This window comes from Pseudorca crassidens, chromosome 10 (assembly GCF_039906515.1).
Source record: "Pseudorca crassidens isolate mPseCra1 chromosome 10, mPseCra1.hap1, whole genome shotgun sequence".
Lineage (NCBI taxonomy): Eukaryota > Metazoa > Chordata > Mammalia > Artiodactyla > Delphinidae > Pseudorca > Pseudorca crassidens.
This window is the reverse complement of record NC_090305.1, coordinates 87,842,733-87,859,008: the sequence shown is the minus strand read 5'-3', so window position 1 is coordinate 87,859,008 and position 16,276 is coordinate 87,842,733. Positions and strand designations below refer to the sequence as shown.

Below are 16,276 nucleotides of genomic sequence, written 5' to 3'. Positions count from 1 at the left end.
AGAGTCACTAATTTAAAACTAAACATTTTCAGAAAGATCAGTTCACCTTAGGTTCATTCGCTCTCAAAAGTCCCTCCTTAATTACAAAACCTGCATAACTCATTTCCTTTGGTGTGCAAAAAGGTGTGTAATTAAACCATCAGCATAATACCTATCTCCATGTAAAACCCACACTTATGAACTTTAACTGCTGAATAAAACCTCCTATTACATGACCATTAAGTATTATGAATAAAGCAAGTCATGGTAGGACTTGATTAATTTTTATGCACTACGGATTATGTCGAGAAGAAATTTGATTTTGGTGGGTCTCCTCCAGGGCAACCCCACTCACCGTCTCTGATGGCTTCACCTCAAGAAAGGCATGTGCTGAGTTGGCTTAGGGAAAAGGCATCTGACCGCACTGTGGACCTCAGTTACTCTTGCTCAGGGAGAAATCTCAGGCATCCCTAAAAAATAAACAACACAATCATCAGCACTGGAGAGAAAGGAAGCAATGGCAATGGCTGGGCAAAAAAAAAAAAAAAAAAAAAAAGTTGACTCCCCTGGGTATATTTTCCAAAGCTGACATCTTTTAAAATTAATACATATTTTAACTTTTTATGCCAATACGTAAGAATCTCAGTTTGAGACTGGAGTATTTCATCTGGAATTCTAAAGACAATCAATTTGTGCCTCAGGAGCTTGACTTGAAGATTCTCAGTTTAGACGCTGTTAGGGAAAAGGAAGAGTTGTGAATGGCATCTCAAAACCCCTTGTGGAATTTATTCTATGAACTTCTGAGTAGGTCAGCAGGATGTAAGAGCAGTGTCTCCAAGCAGAAAGAACTAAAGTTGACCAGCAAGTAGAAAGACAAATTTGGAGCAGAGAGAACCAAAACTTAGATGCTTGGGTCTGAGAAGTACCCAATACAGTGTCCCTGCCAGGATAATGTCCGAGATCCCAAGTAAGGCTATAAGGATTCCAAAAGTGAAAGGACCTAAGCCAGGGTTAACTCACAGACAAAAAAACCAACCAAAAAAACCCCATAGCCGGGCTTCCCTGGTGGCACGGTTGTTGAGAGTCCGCCTGCCGATGCAAGGGACACGGGTTCGTGCCCCGGTCCGGGAAGATCCCACATGCCGCGGAGCGGCTGGGCCCGTGAGCCATGGCCGCTGAGCCTGCGCGTCCGGAGCCTGTGCTTCGGAACGGGAGAGGCCACAACAGTGAGAGGCCCGTGTACCGCAAAAAAAAAAAAAAAAAAACCCATAGCCAAGAGCGACTGACCAGGACATAACCATGGGAAAATGAGGTGGTAGGCAAATAGCCTGAGAAAAAGCTTTCAAAGTCCTGGTGTTTAGAGTGGTAGGAGAAACATGCAAAGTGTTTCTGGGACCTCCCTTCCAGAGGGCCTCAGGAGTGGATTCGAGCCTAGAAACTGAGGGGTGAGGTTAATAAGGTAATAGTGCTAGAACCCAGGTAGGGTAAAGAACAGGTAACAGAGGTATAGGCAGAGACAACTTCCCGTGAGCATTCCCTTATCTGCCTCGTCTCTTCCTCCATACCCTGAAGTATAAAAAAAACCCCAACAGAGGGAGTCTGCTCTTGGAAAACAGCCGTGTCCAAAGTGGAAGCACAAGCAAATTCCATGAGGGTCAGATTCAGCTTGTAAAGAAGTGGAAAAATGATAGGGCCAAATCCAGACTATAATGCTAGAGGATCAAACACCCCTCTCTTCCCCCAGGGCTTGGCCTTTAGCTTCTCCTTAGAATCCACTTTGCTAGACACGTTAGTTGACACTCACAGGGTGCATGAGCTTAGAGGGAAAAATTAGTCACATCAGTAATACATTTACTATTCAAGACAGATAGCTGTCATTTATATATGAAATCAAAAGTAGACTTTCAGCATAAACCTTTTAGACAACACTCCTGGGGGCGGTACTCCAGTAAAAAGCAAAGTCCTAGAGGAATACTGTATATGATAATGATAGTATACCAAAGCTTGCTTTGCTTTGTACAAAAGCAAGGACAAAAACAGTACACATTCTTAATAATCCAAACCTAAATTCTAGTTAATACCAACATACAGTGTTGACGTGTGGGCTCAGATCTGAGAATATAACAAGAGGAAAGGGAGAGCAAACTAGAGGAGTTGTCTTTTTCAAAGGGAATAAATTGCTTTTTGTAAGTTTAAGAAATATATAGGAAAGCATGGATATCCTGATGTGTTGTCCCTATTTTAACAAGAACTAGCAGTAGAGGGCAAGGGAAAGATGGAAAGTGTAGCATATAAGAAACAGAAAACATGATAGCTAAAGTAAGTTTTAATACAACAGTTTTACAGTAAATATAAACATGTTAAATCCAAAATCAAAATATAAAGACTCTGATGTTATATTAAAAATATAAGCAATAGTAATTTTTTTCTATAAGAAGCACACTTAAACAAAATGGTACAGAGTTTAAAAATAAAGCAGTGAAAAAAAAAATAAAGCAGTGAATAAGGAAGACCAAGAAAATATGAACCAAAGAAAATAGTGGCAACTATCTCATAAGAACAGTAAAGAAAGCACTTTTTGGAAAAAAATATCACACTGGACAAAGACATAAATCATAAGCCTTACAAAGGAATAAGAAATAAAAAAAGACACAGTGATAATAAACACTTAACATGTGACTAATAATATAGCCTCAAAATGTACTCAGCAGCAGTAAGAGTTACTTACAGGAAGAAATAAGTAAGTAAAACATTGTAGATAAAAGATTTAACAAATTCCTCTCAGAATGTGTTGGACCAGTCAGAAAATGAAGAGCACAAATATGGAACATTTGAATAAACTGATTTGTAGGCTCAAACTAGTAGGGGTAAGTGTATGTGAAGAGAACAATATATCAAACAAAAACTATACATTCTTTTTATAAAATAATGTAAAAAGTATACGATATTTTTATTTTAGTCATACACATAATATTCCCCAAATTCGCCATGAACTAATTCACAAAAGAAGCCTGAAAATGCAAAAGAATCAATCTGAAAAATTACATTCTCTTACATAATAGCTTAAACATTCCACATGTCTAAAAACAAAGTAACCCTGACTTAAGTGAAAATCAAAATCAAAAAAATTATACTAAAAAGAAATCACTGTAAAAATGCTAAAGTCGTTTTTAGATGAAAATATACAGCTTTAAAACACTTGATGGTAAGTAAAGAAGCATTACAAATTATTTCAAGAAGTTGAACACTTCTACTGCTTCAGCTGGGATGAAATGACAAGGAGTTGATTTACCTTCCTATTTAAGCAAAAACCAAACAATCCCCACCCACCCACCCACCACCCACCCCCGACACAAAAAAAAACCCTACAAAAACAAACAAACCAGTTTTTGAGACACAGGATAGCAGATAACAAAGAACAGTGATCCTTAAGAAATGGGAAACAAATAAGATGAGGCCCATGATAACTCCAGACTGCAGAGTTTGCAGCCAGAAGCAGTTTGCAGCCTGAAGTAGATGGAGTGGAAGTACAGGCAGAGGTTGGTGTATTAGAGACAACAGTAGCCAGTCCTCACACAGTGCTGGCAACAGTGACTATTACAATCAGCCAGAATAATAAAACTTCAAGATTCAGAAGGCACTGACTGATTAGCATACTTAGAAGGGTCTGGCCTCAGTGGTGAGGAGTAATTACTCTAGAGTAAATATTGCTCAGGCACTGCCTAGCAAATCCTAAAATCCAGACTAGCAAATCCAAGGAGCAAACTATTTCCAAGTAACTTAACTGCATCCCAGAACAAATCTCAAGAATATTGATAGGAATAAAAAAGTATCTAGCTCCCAACAAGGTAAAATTCACAACAACTAGCATCCAATCAAAAATGACCAAACATGGGGACTTCCCTCGTGGCGCAGTCATTAAGAATCCGCCTGCCAATGCAGGGGACATGGGTTTGATCCCCGGTTCGGGAAGATCCCACATGCCGTGCATCAACTAGGCCCGTGTGTTACAACTACTGAGCCTGTGCGCCACAACTACTGAAGCCTGCGTACCCTAGAGCCCACGTGTCACAACTAGTGAGCCTACATCCTGCAACTACGGAAGCCTGTGAGCTCTAGGGCCCACGTGCTGCAACTACTGAGCCCGTGTGCTGCAACTACTGAAGCCCGTGCACCTAGAGCCCGTGCTCAGCAACAGGAGAAGCCACCACAATAAGAAGCCCATGCACCGCAACGAAAAGTAAGCCCTGCTGGCTGCAGCTAGAAAAACCCGTGCACAGCAGTGAAGATCCAATGCAGTCAAAAAAAAAAAAAATTACCAACCATGACAGGAAACAGAAAAATATGACCTATATAAGAAAAAGAAAAAAAAAAAAAGAATCAAAACTGTCCCAGATCTATCAAAGATATCTGAAGTAGCAGACAAGGATATTAAAATAGTTGTTGTAACTGTATTCCATACCTTTAAAAGTTAAATGGAGGCACAGAAGATATTTAAAAAAAAAAAAAAAAAAAGACCTGACTTGAACGTCTAGAAATGAAAACTACTATGCCTGAGATGAAAAATACAGTGGATGGGATTAATGGCAGTTTAGACATCATAGAAGAAAAGAAAAGTGAACTTGAGGTAACAGCAATAAAAACTATCCAAAGTAAAAAAGAGAAGAGGGAATGAATAAAAGATAAAAAGTTAAAAGAAGGGGAAAAAAGAATGAAAGGAAGGAAGGGAGGAAAAGACGGAAGCAAGGAATAGGAAAAAAAAAAAGAGCATCAGTGAGCTAGGGGACAACTTCAAGCAAGATAATATACATCTAACTGGAATCCCCAAAGTAGGGAGTAGGACATAAAAATATTTGAAAAAATAATGACTGATTTTGCCCCCCAAATTTGCTAAAAGCTCTAAACCCACAGACCAAGAAGCTCAATGAATCCCAAGTATTAGAACCATGAAGAAAACTACACCACAGCACATTATATACAAATTGCGCAAAAACAGTGGTAAAGAAAATCTTAAAAACTGCCATCGCTAAACCCGCACATTTTATAGAGGAACAAAGAATGACTGCAGATTTATCATCAGAAGCAACACCAGTGAGAAGACAGTGGAGCAACGTCTTTAATACAATGAAATGAACTGTCAACACAGCAATCTAAATCCAGCAAAAAAAATTCTTTTTAAAAAGAATATGAAATACAGACTTTTCCACCTCGACAAAAGCTGAAAGAATTCATTACCAGCAAACCTGCACTACAAGACATGTAAAGAAAGTCCTTCAAATAGAAATAAAGTGACAAAAGATGGACATATGCGTCTTTACAAAGGAATTAAAGGTGCCAAAAATGGTAATTGTATCACTAAACACATACAATTTTTCAATTTAAATGACTTTAAAAAAGAACTGACGGGGACTTTCCTGGTGGTGCAGTGGTTAAGAGTCTGCCTGCCAATGCAGGGGACACAGGTTTGATCCCTGGTCCAGGAAGATCCCACATGCTGCGGAGCAACTAAGCCCATGTGCCATAACTACTGAGCCTGCACCCTAGAGCCCGCGAGCCACAACTATTGAGCCCACGTGCCACAACTACTGAAGCCCGTGCTCCACAGCAAGAGAAGCCACTGCAATGAAAAGCCCGCACACCACAATGAAGAGGAGCCGGCCCCTGCTCTCCACAACTAGAGAAAGCCCCCACACAGCAACGAAGACCCAACGCAGCCAAAAATTTAAAAAACAAACACAAAAAACTTCAAAAAAAAGAGAAAGGAACTGATGAATTAAACAAAAAAAATAAGAATGTATTTTGAGGTTTATAACATATATAAAAGTGAATGTTTTACAGCAATGGTACAAAGGATGGAAGAGAATAACTGCAAGTACACTATTTCATGATTATTATGTGAACTGGTATAACATCACCTGAAGATGGGCTGATGATTTAAACACATATAAATTCTAAAGTAATGACTAAAATAAATATTAAAGACTTACAGCTAATAAGCCAATGAAGAAGATAGAAGGGAATCATAACTGCTCAATCCAAAAGAAGGCAGGAAAAAAAAGGGGGAAGGAAAACAAAGAACAGATGGCACAAGTAGAAGACAAATCCCAAGATGATAAACTTACATCTAACTATATCATTAATGATGTCAAATGCAAATGGTCTAAATACTGCAATGAAAAGGAAGAAGATTATCAAGTTGTAAAACAAAAGCAAGGCCAACCAAATGCTGCCTACAAGAAATACAGTTTAAATACGAAAATACAAACAGGTTTAAATGGGTGGGAAATGATATAACATATTTAAAAGAAAGCTACAGAAGTAAAAGATATACTATATAAAAAAGAAAGCTAAAATAGGTATGTCATGTAGGTATCATAGCAAAAACTATTATCAGGATTAAAAAATCATAATGATACTCATTAAGAAGTCATAAAAATCTTAAATTTTTATGCACCTAATAACAGAACTTAAAAATATACAAAGCCAAAGTGGCTAGAGCCACAGGGTGAAATAGAAAAATTCGAAACTATAATGTGAGATTTTAATACCTCTTTCAATAACTGACTAACAAGTACACAGAAAATTAGTAGGAATATAGACGATTTCTGCAACACAATTAGCTATCTTGATGTAATTGATATCTTTGGCATACCCTACCCAAAAAGACAATGTATATTCTTTTCCAGTGCGCACAGAACTGTTTACCCAAATTGTTCTCTGACCAGTATAATTAAAACAGAAATAACAGTAAATTTCTGGAAAATACCCATAATTTTGGAAATTAAATAACCCCATTATAAATAACCTATGGGTCAAAAAAGAAACTAGAAAGTATATGAACTGAATGAAAATGAGAATAAAATACATCAAAATTTGTAGCATGTTGCTAAAATGGCACATATATTTATTAGAAAAGAAGTTCTAAAATCAATGCTGTCAGCCTCCGCCTTCAAAAACTAGACTAAGAACAGAAAAGGTAACCCAAAGTAAGCAGAAGAAAATACAGATTAGAGTGGATATCAATGAAATTGAAAATTAGAAACCATTAGAAAAAAATCAGTGAAGCACAAAGCTAGTTCTTTGAGAAGATCAACAAAATTCATAAATCTCTCTCTAGAGTTATCAGGAAGTGAAGAGAGAAGAAACAAATGACCAATAAGAGGACTGAGAGGGTAACAACATTACAGATTCTATCAATATCAGAAGAATAACAAGGGAATATTATGTACAACTAACTATATGCCAACAAATTAAACATCTTAGATGAAATAAATTCCTTAAGAGATGCAAACTACTGAAGAAGAAAGAGATAACGTGAATATCCTTATATTTACTAAAGAAACTGAACTTGTAGTTAACAACCTTTAGAAAGAAAACTCTAGGACAAAATGATTACAACGGTAAATTCTACCAAATGTAGAAAGAAACAATAATAATTCTTCAAAAGTCTTCCTGAGAAGTGAGAAAGAAAAAATACTGCACAACTCACTCTAAAAGGCCAGTACTACCCAGACACCATAAGCAGAAAAAGCCATTACAGGAAAGAAACTAGAGACCAAAATTCCTCATGAACACAGATATAAAACTCTAAATAAAACTTTAGCAAACTGAATTCAGAAATACATAAAAAGATAATATAACATGGCAAAGTGGGGCTTATCCTAGCAATATAACTTTGGTTTAATATTCAAAAATCAATGTCAGAATTCTGATACATACAACATGGATGAACCTTGAAGACAGTATGCTAAGTGAAATAAGCCAGACACAAAAGAACAAATATTGTGTGATTCTATTTGTATAAGGTACCTAGAGTAGGCAAATTCAGAGAGACCAAAAAAATAAAACAGAGGTTACCAGGGGCTGAGGGAATGAGTGACTTTTTAATGGGTACAGCTTCTGTTTACGATGACAAAAGACTTCTAGAAATGGATCTTGACAACAGTATACAACATTGTGAAAGTACTTAATGCCACTGAATTATATATTGAAAATGGTTAAAATGATTAAATTTATGCTATGTATATCTTACCATATAACAATTTAAAAAAGAAAAAAAAATTAAAATATAATTTACCATATTAACACTCTAAAAATACAATCATCTTGAGAGATACAGGGGAAAGAAAAAAAAAAAGACCCTTGACAAAAATCCAACATCCATTCCTGATAAAAACTCTGAGCAAAGTAAGGATAGAATGGAACTTCCTTAACCTGATCAATGGTATTAGGCAAATTCAAATTAAGATTTTGTATATCCTCACAATGTGATACCACTACACATCTATTAGAACGACTAAAATTAAAAAGACTGACCACATCAAGTGTTTGCAAGGGTATAGAAGAACTGAAACATTCATATAATGCTGGTGGGAATGCTATATGATATAATAATTTTGGAAAAATATTTTGGAATTTTTTTAAAAATTTGGGCTTCCCTGGTGGCGCAGTGGTTGAGAGTCCGCCTGCCGATGCAGGGGACATGGGTTCGTGCCCCGGTCTGGGAAGATCCCACATGCTGCGGAGTGGCTGGGCCCATGAGCCATGGCCACTGAGCCTGCACGTCCAGAGCCTGTGCTCCGCAACGGGAGAGGCCACAACCGTGAGAGGCCCGTGTACCACAAAAAAAAAAAAAAAAAAAAAAATTAATTAATCATACACCTACCATACAATCTAGTCATTCCACTCCTAGATATTTACCCAAGAGAAAAGAGAGCATATGTCAGTACAATAACCTATAGGGCTTCCCTCGTGACGCAGCGGTTAAGAATCCGCCTGCCAATGTAGGGGACACGGGTTCCAGCCCTGGTCCGGGAAGATCCCACATGCCGCAGAGCAACTAAGCCCGTGCGTCACAACTACCGAGCCTGTGCTCTAAAGCCCATGAGCCACAACTACTTAGCCCATGCGCCAGAACTACTGAAGCCCGCACGCCTAGAGCCTGTGCTCCGCAACGAGAAGCCACCGCAACGAGAAGCCCGTGCACCGCAACGAAGAGTAGCCCCCTCGCTGCAACTAGAGAAAGCCCGTGGGCAACAACGAAGACCCAACTCAGCTAAAAATAAATGAGATAAAATAAATTTTAAAAAATAACCTATACATGAAATAGCAAGCAGTCTTATGTGTAATAGTAAAAACTCAGAAGCAACTTAAATGTCCATCATTAGGTCAACGGATAAACAAACTGGTATATCCATATAATGAAATATTACCCAGCAATAAAGAGGAATGAAATCCTGACACAACATCTACATCAATACAACAATAAAAATGAGCCTTAAAGCCACACCAAAAAAAGAGTACATACACTGCTACTCCATTTATATATGTGGCATGTAATGCAAACAGATTCACAGTGACAGAAAGCAGATCAGTGGCTGCCTATGGGACAACGATGCTGGGATAGATGGGAGAAAGGGATTAGTCACGAAACAGCATGAGGAAATTTTGGGTGACCTGGATGTGCTCCCTGTTTCCACTGAGGTAATTGTCTCATGGTTGTACACATATCCACCTTATCAAATTGTACACTTTATTCCACGTTAGTTGTACTATAATAAAACTGTTTAAAAATGAGAAAGGAAATAGGGCAAATGGATAGAAATAAAGATACACTAAAGATAAGAACTGACATCTATGTAACAGAGGGGAAAAACAGATTAACAGAAGTAGAAGCTAGTATTTTGAAAAGATAAAAAGGTAAACAAACCTTTGGCAACACTGACGTTGCACACAAAGAAGATTAAAAATGTATATATGTGTTTTTTGACCATCTGTATGTCTTCTGTGAAGAAATGTCTATTTAGACCTTCTGCCCATTTTTTGATTGGGTTGTTTGTTTTTTTTGATATTGAGCTGCATGAGCTGTTTGTATATTTTGGAGATTAATCCCTTGTCGGTTGCTTCATTTACAAATATTTCCTCCTATTCTGTGGGTTGTCTTTTAGTTTTGTTTATGTTTCCTTTGCTGTGCAAAAGCTTTCAAGTTTAATTAGGTCCCATTTGTTTATTTTTATTTCCATTACTCTAGGAGGTGGATCCAAAAAGATCTTGCTGTGATTTATGTCAAAGAATGCTTTGCCTATTTTTGCCTCTCAGAGTTTTATAGTATCTGGCCTTACATTTTGCAGTTTAATCCATTTTGAGTTTATTTCTGTATATGATGTTAGAGAATGTTCTAATTTCATTCTTTTACTTGTAGCTGTCCAGTTTTCCCAGCACCATTTATTGAAGAACTGTCTTTTCACCATTGTATAGTCTTGCCACCTTTGTCATAGATTGACCATAGGTGTGTGGGTTTATTTCTGGACTTTCTATCCTGTTCCATTGATCTATGTGTCCATGATTGTGCCAGTACCATACCGTTTTAATTACTGTAGCTTTGTAGTATAGTGTGAAGTCGGGGAGCCTGATTCCTCCGGCTCGGTTTTTCTTTCTCAAGATTGTTTTGGCTATTCGGGGTCTTCCGTGTTTCCATACACATTTTAAGACTTTTTTGTTCTAGATCTGCAAAATATGCCATTGGTGATTTGACAGGTAGTGCACTGAATCTGTAGACTGCCTCGGGTAGTATAGTCATTTTGACAATATTGACCTTTCCTATCCTAGAACATGATATATCTTTCCATCTCTTCGTATCATCAGTGTCTTATATTTTTCAGAGTACAGGTCTCTTGACTCCTTAGGTAGATTTATTCCTAGGTATTTTATTCTTTTTGATGCAATGGTAAATGCATTTCCTTAATTTTCCTTAATTTCTCTTTTGGATCTTTGGTTGTTAGTGTATAGGAACACAAGAGATTTCTGTGTATTACTTTTGTATCCTGCAACTTTACCAAATTCATTGATGAGCTCTAGTAGTTTTCTGGTGGTATCTTTAGGAGTTTCTATGTACAGTATCATGTCATCTGCAAACAATGACAAGGATGCTCAACATCGCTAATTATTAGAGAAATGCAAATCAAAACTACAATGACGTTTCACCATGGTCAGAATGGCCATATCAAAAAGCCTACACACAACAAAAGCTGGAGAGTGTGTGGCAAAAAGGGAACCCTCCTACACTGTTGGTGGGAAAGTAAATTGGTACAGCTACTATGGAGGACAGTATGGAGGCTCCTTAAAAACTAAAAATAGAGCTACCATATGATCCTGCATTCCCACTCCTGGGCATATATCCGAAGAAAACCATAATTCAAAAAGATACATGCACCCCAATGTTCATGGCAGCACTGCTGACAATAGCCAAGACACAGAAGCAATCTAAATGTCCACTGACAGATGAATGGATAAAGGTGTGGTACATATATACAATGGAGTAATAATTAGCCATTAAAAAGAATGAAATAATGCCATTTGTAGGAACATGGATGGACCTAGACATTATCATACTAAGTGAAGTCAGACAGAGAAAGACAAGTATCATATGATAACACTTATATGTAGAATCTACAAAAATGATACAAATAAACCTATCTACAAAACAGAAACAGACTCACAGACTTAGAAAACAAACTTATGGTTGCTGGGGTGGGGGGTGGGAAAGGGAGGAGGGATAAGTTGGGATGTTGGGATTGGCATATGCTCACTACTGTATATAAAGTAGACGGTCAACTGAGACCTGCAGTATAGCACGGGGAACTATACGCAATACTCTGTGGTGACCTGTATGGGAGGAAAGTCTGAAAAGGAGTGGGTATGAGAATGTGCGTGGCTGGGTCACTTTGTTGTACACCTGACACTAACACAGCATTGTGAATCAACGCTACTCCAACATAAAATAAAAAAATTTAATAATGTATACATAACAGAAGAAGGAAGAAATAACTACAGAGATTAACGGAAAAAAATATTACAAACAACCCTGTGTCAATAAGATTGAAAGAAGACAAAATAAATACTTCAGCATAAGATAAAAACAGAAAAATAGAGTAGAAATTGCAACGGTAATTAAAGACCTACCCACTTACATAATATGCCCTTGGTCCAGATACTTTTACAGGTGAGTCCTTCCAACCTTCCCAAAGAACAGACAACTTTTACCCTAATGTACTTGTTCCAGGAGGGAAGAAGAGGGACAGAAAAAAACTGCCCAACTTATTTTATAAGAATATCCTTGGTTCTAAAATATGAACATAAAACAAGAAAAAAACATACAAGCCTATTTCTCTCAAGAATATTTATATGAGAATACTAGGTAAAATAGAGTTGAATAAAAAAAAAATATTATAAATGTATCTTACTCAAATAGACCTTTGTTCTGGAATACAGGGATGGTCTGACTTCAGAATATTAATTAAAGGGAAAAATTACAAGGTTCATAACAGAAAAATCTGGTAAGTTTCAACAACTGTTAGTGAATATACATATACACACCGATCACGAACTATCTATATGTCATCAATATTCATTTATCTTCTTACTTAATTTACTGATCAATTGATCGATCACTGGATCAACAAAGAAATATCTTCAACTCGTAAATTAGCTTAGTAACAAAAACTGTAAGATGTGTAATGGACAAATCTTAAATGTGTTTATTTTAAGAAGAGGAACAAGTCATTGATGTTTTCTATCATCACTAATGTTCAAAATAGTGCTGGAAATTCTATTTATTTCAGTAAGAAAAAAGAAAAGAAATAATAACTATAAGAACTGAAACAGAAGTATAAGTTCCCTAGGAATTATTTATTTTAAAATGTACAGTTTGTTGCAATTCATAAAACTCTAAGAAAAATACTAAATTAATGGGAAGATATATTATGCAAACATTAATTCTCCCCAAATAGATCTTTAGAGTCAATGCAATTTCAATCCAGCTCCCAAACAAGGTTTTTATTTGGGGACAGGGGAGAATTTGACAATCTTCTTCTAAAATTTACACAAAATAGAACAGAGTCATATCAATTGTTTAACAGGAGAACCAGATGGTGACCTTACTCTGCCAAATATCAACACTTATTATGAAGTTACATCAACACTTATTATGAAGCCAAATATCAACACTTATTATGAAGCTAAAATCATCAAGCCAGTGGTGTATGTCATAGAGGTGCATAAATAAACTACTGTATGAGAACAGTGAATCCAGAAGCAACACTCACAAAGAAGCAAACCCCACATATATAGATACAGCTGGTGCTATAAATGAATGAAGAAAGGATGAATTATCCAAAATAATGGTGCGGGGACAGTTGTTTTTTGACATAGAACCACATGAAGCTGGGTCCCTATCGCATAAATATCAATTCCAGATGGTTTTAAGAACTTAAACATCCTTAGAACAACCCAACGGAAATTTACACAACATACAACAGAAAAAAATATACAAAAGACATCAACATATTTTGGATATGAACCCCCTGTCAGTTGTTATCATTTGCAAATATCTTCTTCCATTCTATAGGTTGTGTTTTTGATTTCTCACTGTTTCTTTTCCTCTTAAGTTTAATTAGGTCCCATTTGTTTATTTTTGCTTTTGTTTCCTTTGCCTTAGGAGACAGATCCAAAAAAAAAAAAAAAATGCTATGATTTATGTCAAAGAGTGTTGTGCCTATGTTCTCTTCTGGGAGTTTTATAACTTCCAGTCTTACATTTAGGTCTGTAATTCATTTTGAGTTTATTTTTGTATATGGTGTGAGAAAATGTTCTAATTTCATTTTTTTTTATATGTAGCTCTCCAGTTTTCCCAGCACCACTGATTAAAGAGACTGTCTTTTCTGTACTGTATATTCTTGCCCACTTTGTCATAGATTAACTGACCATAAGTGAGTGGGTTTATTTCTGGGCTCTCTATTCTGTTCCATTGATCTGTGTGTCTGTTTTTGTGCCAGTACCACATTGTTTTGATTACTGTAGCTTTGTAGCATAGTCTGAAGTCAGGAAGCATGATACCTCTAGCTCTGTTCTTTTATCTAAAGATTGTTTTGACTATTGAGGATCTTTTGTGTTTCCATGCAAATTTCAAAATTATTTGTTCTACTTCTGTGAAATATGTCGTCGGTATTTTGATCAGGAAGGCACTGAATCTGTAGATTGGCTTGGGTATTATGGTCATTTTAAAAATATTAATTCTTCCAGTCCTTGAACACAGTATATCTTTCCACCTGTTTGTGCAGCCTTCAGTTTCTTTCATCAGTCTCTTATAGTTTTCTGAGTACAGGTATTTTACCTCATTAGATAAGTTCGTCCCTAGGTTTTTTTTTTTTTTTTTTTTTTTTGATGTGATTTTAAATGAGACTGTTTCCTTCATTTCTCCTTCTGATAGTTCATTGCTAGTGTATAGAAATGCAACAGACTTCTGTATATTAATTTTGTATCCTGCAATTTTACCAAATTCATCAGTAAGTTCTAGCAGTTTTTTGGTGGTGTCTTTAGGATTTTCTATGTAGAGTATCATGTCATCTGCAAACTATGACAGTTTTACTTCTTCCTTTCCAATTTCTTTTCCTCTTATTTCTTTTTCTTGTCTGATTGCTGTGTCTAGAACTTACAATACTATGTTAAATAAAAGTGGCAAGAGTGGGCATCCCCTAAGCATTTCTTTGGGAAATGCTTTCAGCTTTTTACAATTGAGTGTGACATTAGTTGTGGGTTTATCGTATATGGGCTTTATTATGGTGAGGTATGTTCCCTCTATGCCTGTTTTCTGGAGGTTTTTTTTTTTTTTTTTATCATAAATGCATATTGAATCTAATTTAAAAATGGGCAGAAGACCTGAATAGCTCAATTTTTTTTTAGAGAAGACATACAGATGGCCAAGAGGTACATGAAAGGATGTTCCACATCACTAATCATCAGAGAAACGCAAATCAAAACCACAATGAGATACCATCTCACACCTGTCAGATGGCCAGCATCAAAAAGAGCACAAATGAAAAATGTTAGCAAGGATGTAGAGAAAACAGAACACTTGTACACTGTTGGTGGGAATGTAAATTGGTACAGCCACTGAGGAAAACAGTATGGAGGTTCCTCAAAAAACTAAAAATAGAACTACCATATGATCTAGCAATTATACTCCCAGGTATATATTCGAAGGAAAAAAACCCACTAATTTGAAAAGATTCACGCATCCCAATGTTCACGGCAGCATTATTTACAATAGCCAGGACGCAACCTAAGTGTCCAACAACAGATAAATGGATAAAGAAGATGCGGTATATATATATATATATATATATATATATATATATACACACACCACACACACAATGGTATACTACTCAGTCATAAAAAAAAGAATGAAATTTTGCCATTTGCAACAAGATGGATGGACATGGAGGGTATTATGTTTATAAGTCAGACAGAGAAAGACAAATACAGTATGTTATAATTTATATGTGGCATATGAAAAATAAAACTAGTGCTTGTAACAAAAAATAAGCAGATTCACAAATATAGAGAACTAGCGGTTACCAGTGGGGAGAGGAAAGAGGGGAGGGGCAAGGTAGGGGTAGGGGATTAAGAAGCACAAACTACTAGGTATAGAATAAATAAGTTACAAGGCTATACTGTACAGCACAAGGAAAATAGACCACGTTTTATAGTAACTGCAAATGGAGTATATAATCTATAAAAATTTTGAATCACTATGTTGTACACCTGAAAGCAATATAATATTGTCAGTCGGGCTTCCCTGGTGGCACAGTGGTTGGGAGTCCGCCTGCCGGTGCAGGGGACACGGGTTCGTGCCCCGGTCTGGGAGGATCCCGTGCACCACGGAGCGGCTGGGCGTGTGAGCCATGGCCGCTGAGCCTGCGCGTCCGGAGCCTGTGCTCCGCGACGGGAGAGGCCACAGCGGTGAGAGGCCCACATACCGCAAAAAAAAAAAAAAAAAAATTGTCAATCAACTACCTCAATTAACAAACAAAAATTATTTTTAAAAATAGGACATCAACGGTCGTTTCACAGGAAAAGGAATTATAAATGCCCCAAAAAATATAAAAGGATGTATGACCTCACTTGTCAGAAAGATGCAAATTATAATTTCAATGAGATACTATCTCACACTCAGTCGTTTGGCAAACAACAACAACCCGACAATACCAAGTGTTGTGGTGGAAGTAGAACACGAGGCACTCTCCTACATGGCAAGTGGGAGCTGAAGAGGACACACCCACTTCACCACACACTATGGTACCAGCTAGAAATGTTCAATAAGCACATTCCCTACAGTCTAGAAATTCTGCTCCAGGAATTCACTCCAGAGAAAATCTTCCACAAAAGCATGTTTTTAGCAGCCGCATTGTCTGTAACGGTAAAATGCCAGAAACAACCCACACACCCATCAATAATA

The 16,276-nt window shown here is 36.9% G+C and overlaps 1 long non-coding RNA gene across 1 annotated transcript in view; it reads right to left on the bottom strand.

Moving 5' to 3' along the window:
• Nucleotides 1-342: 342 nt before the first annotated feature.
• The window catches only part of LOC137233134 (uncharacterized), a 515,352-nt gene continuing 499,418 nt past the window's right edge, over nucleotides 343-16,276 (bottom strand). Inside the window, exon 5 of the long non-coding RNA XR_010947312.1 lies at nucleotides 343-449. This is a non-coding gene — a long non-coding RNA (uncharacterized lncRNA). The remainder of the gene's footprint in view (nucleotides 450-16,276) is intronic.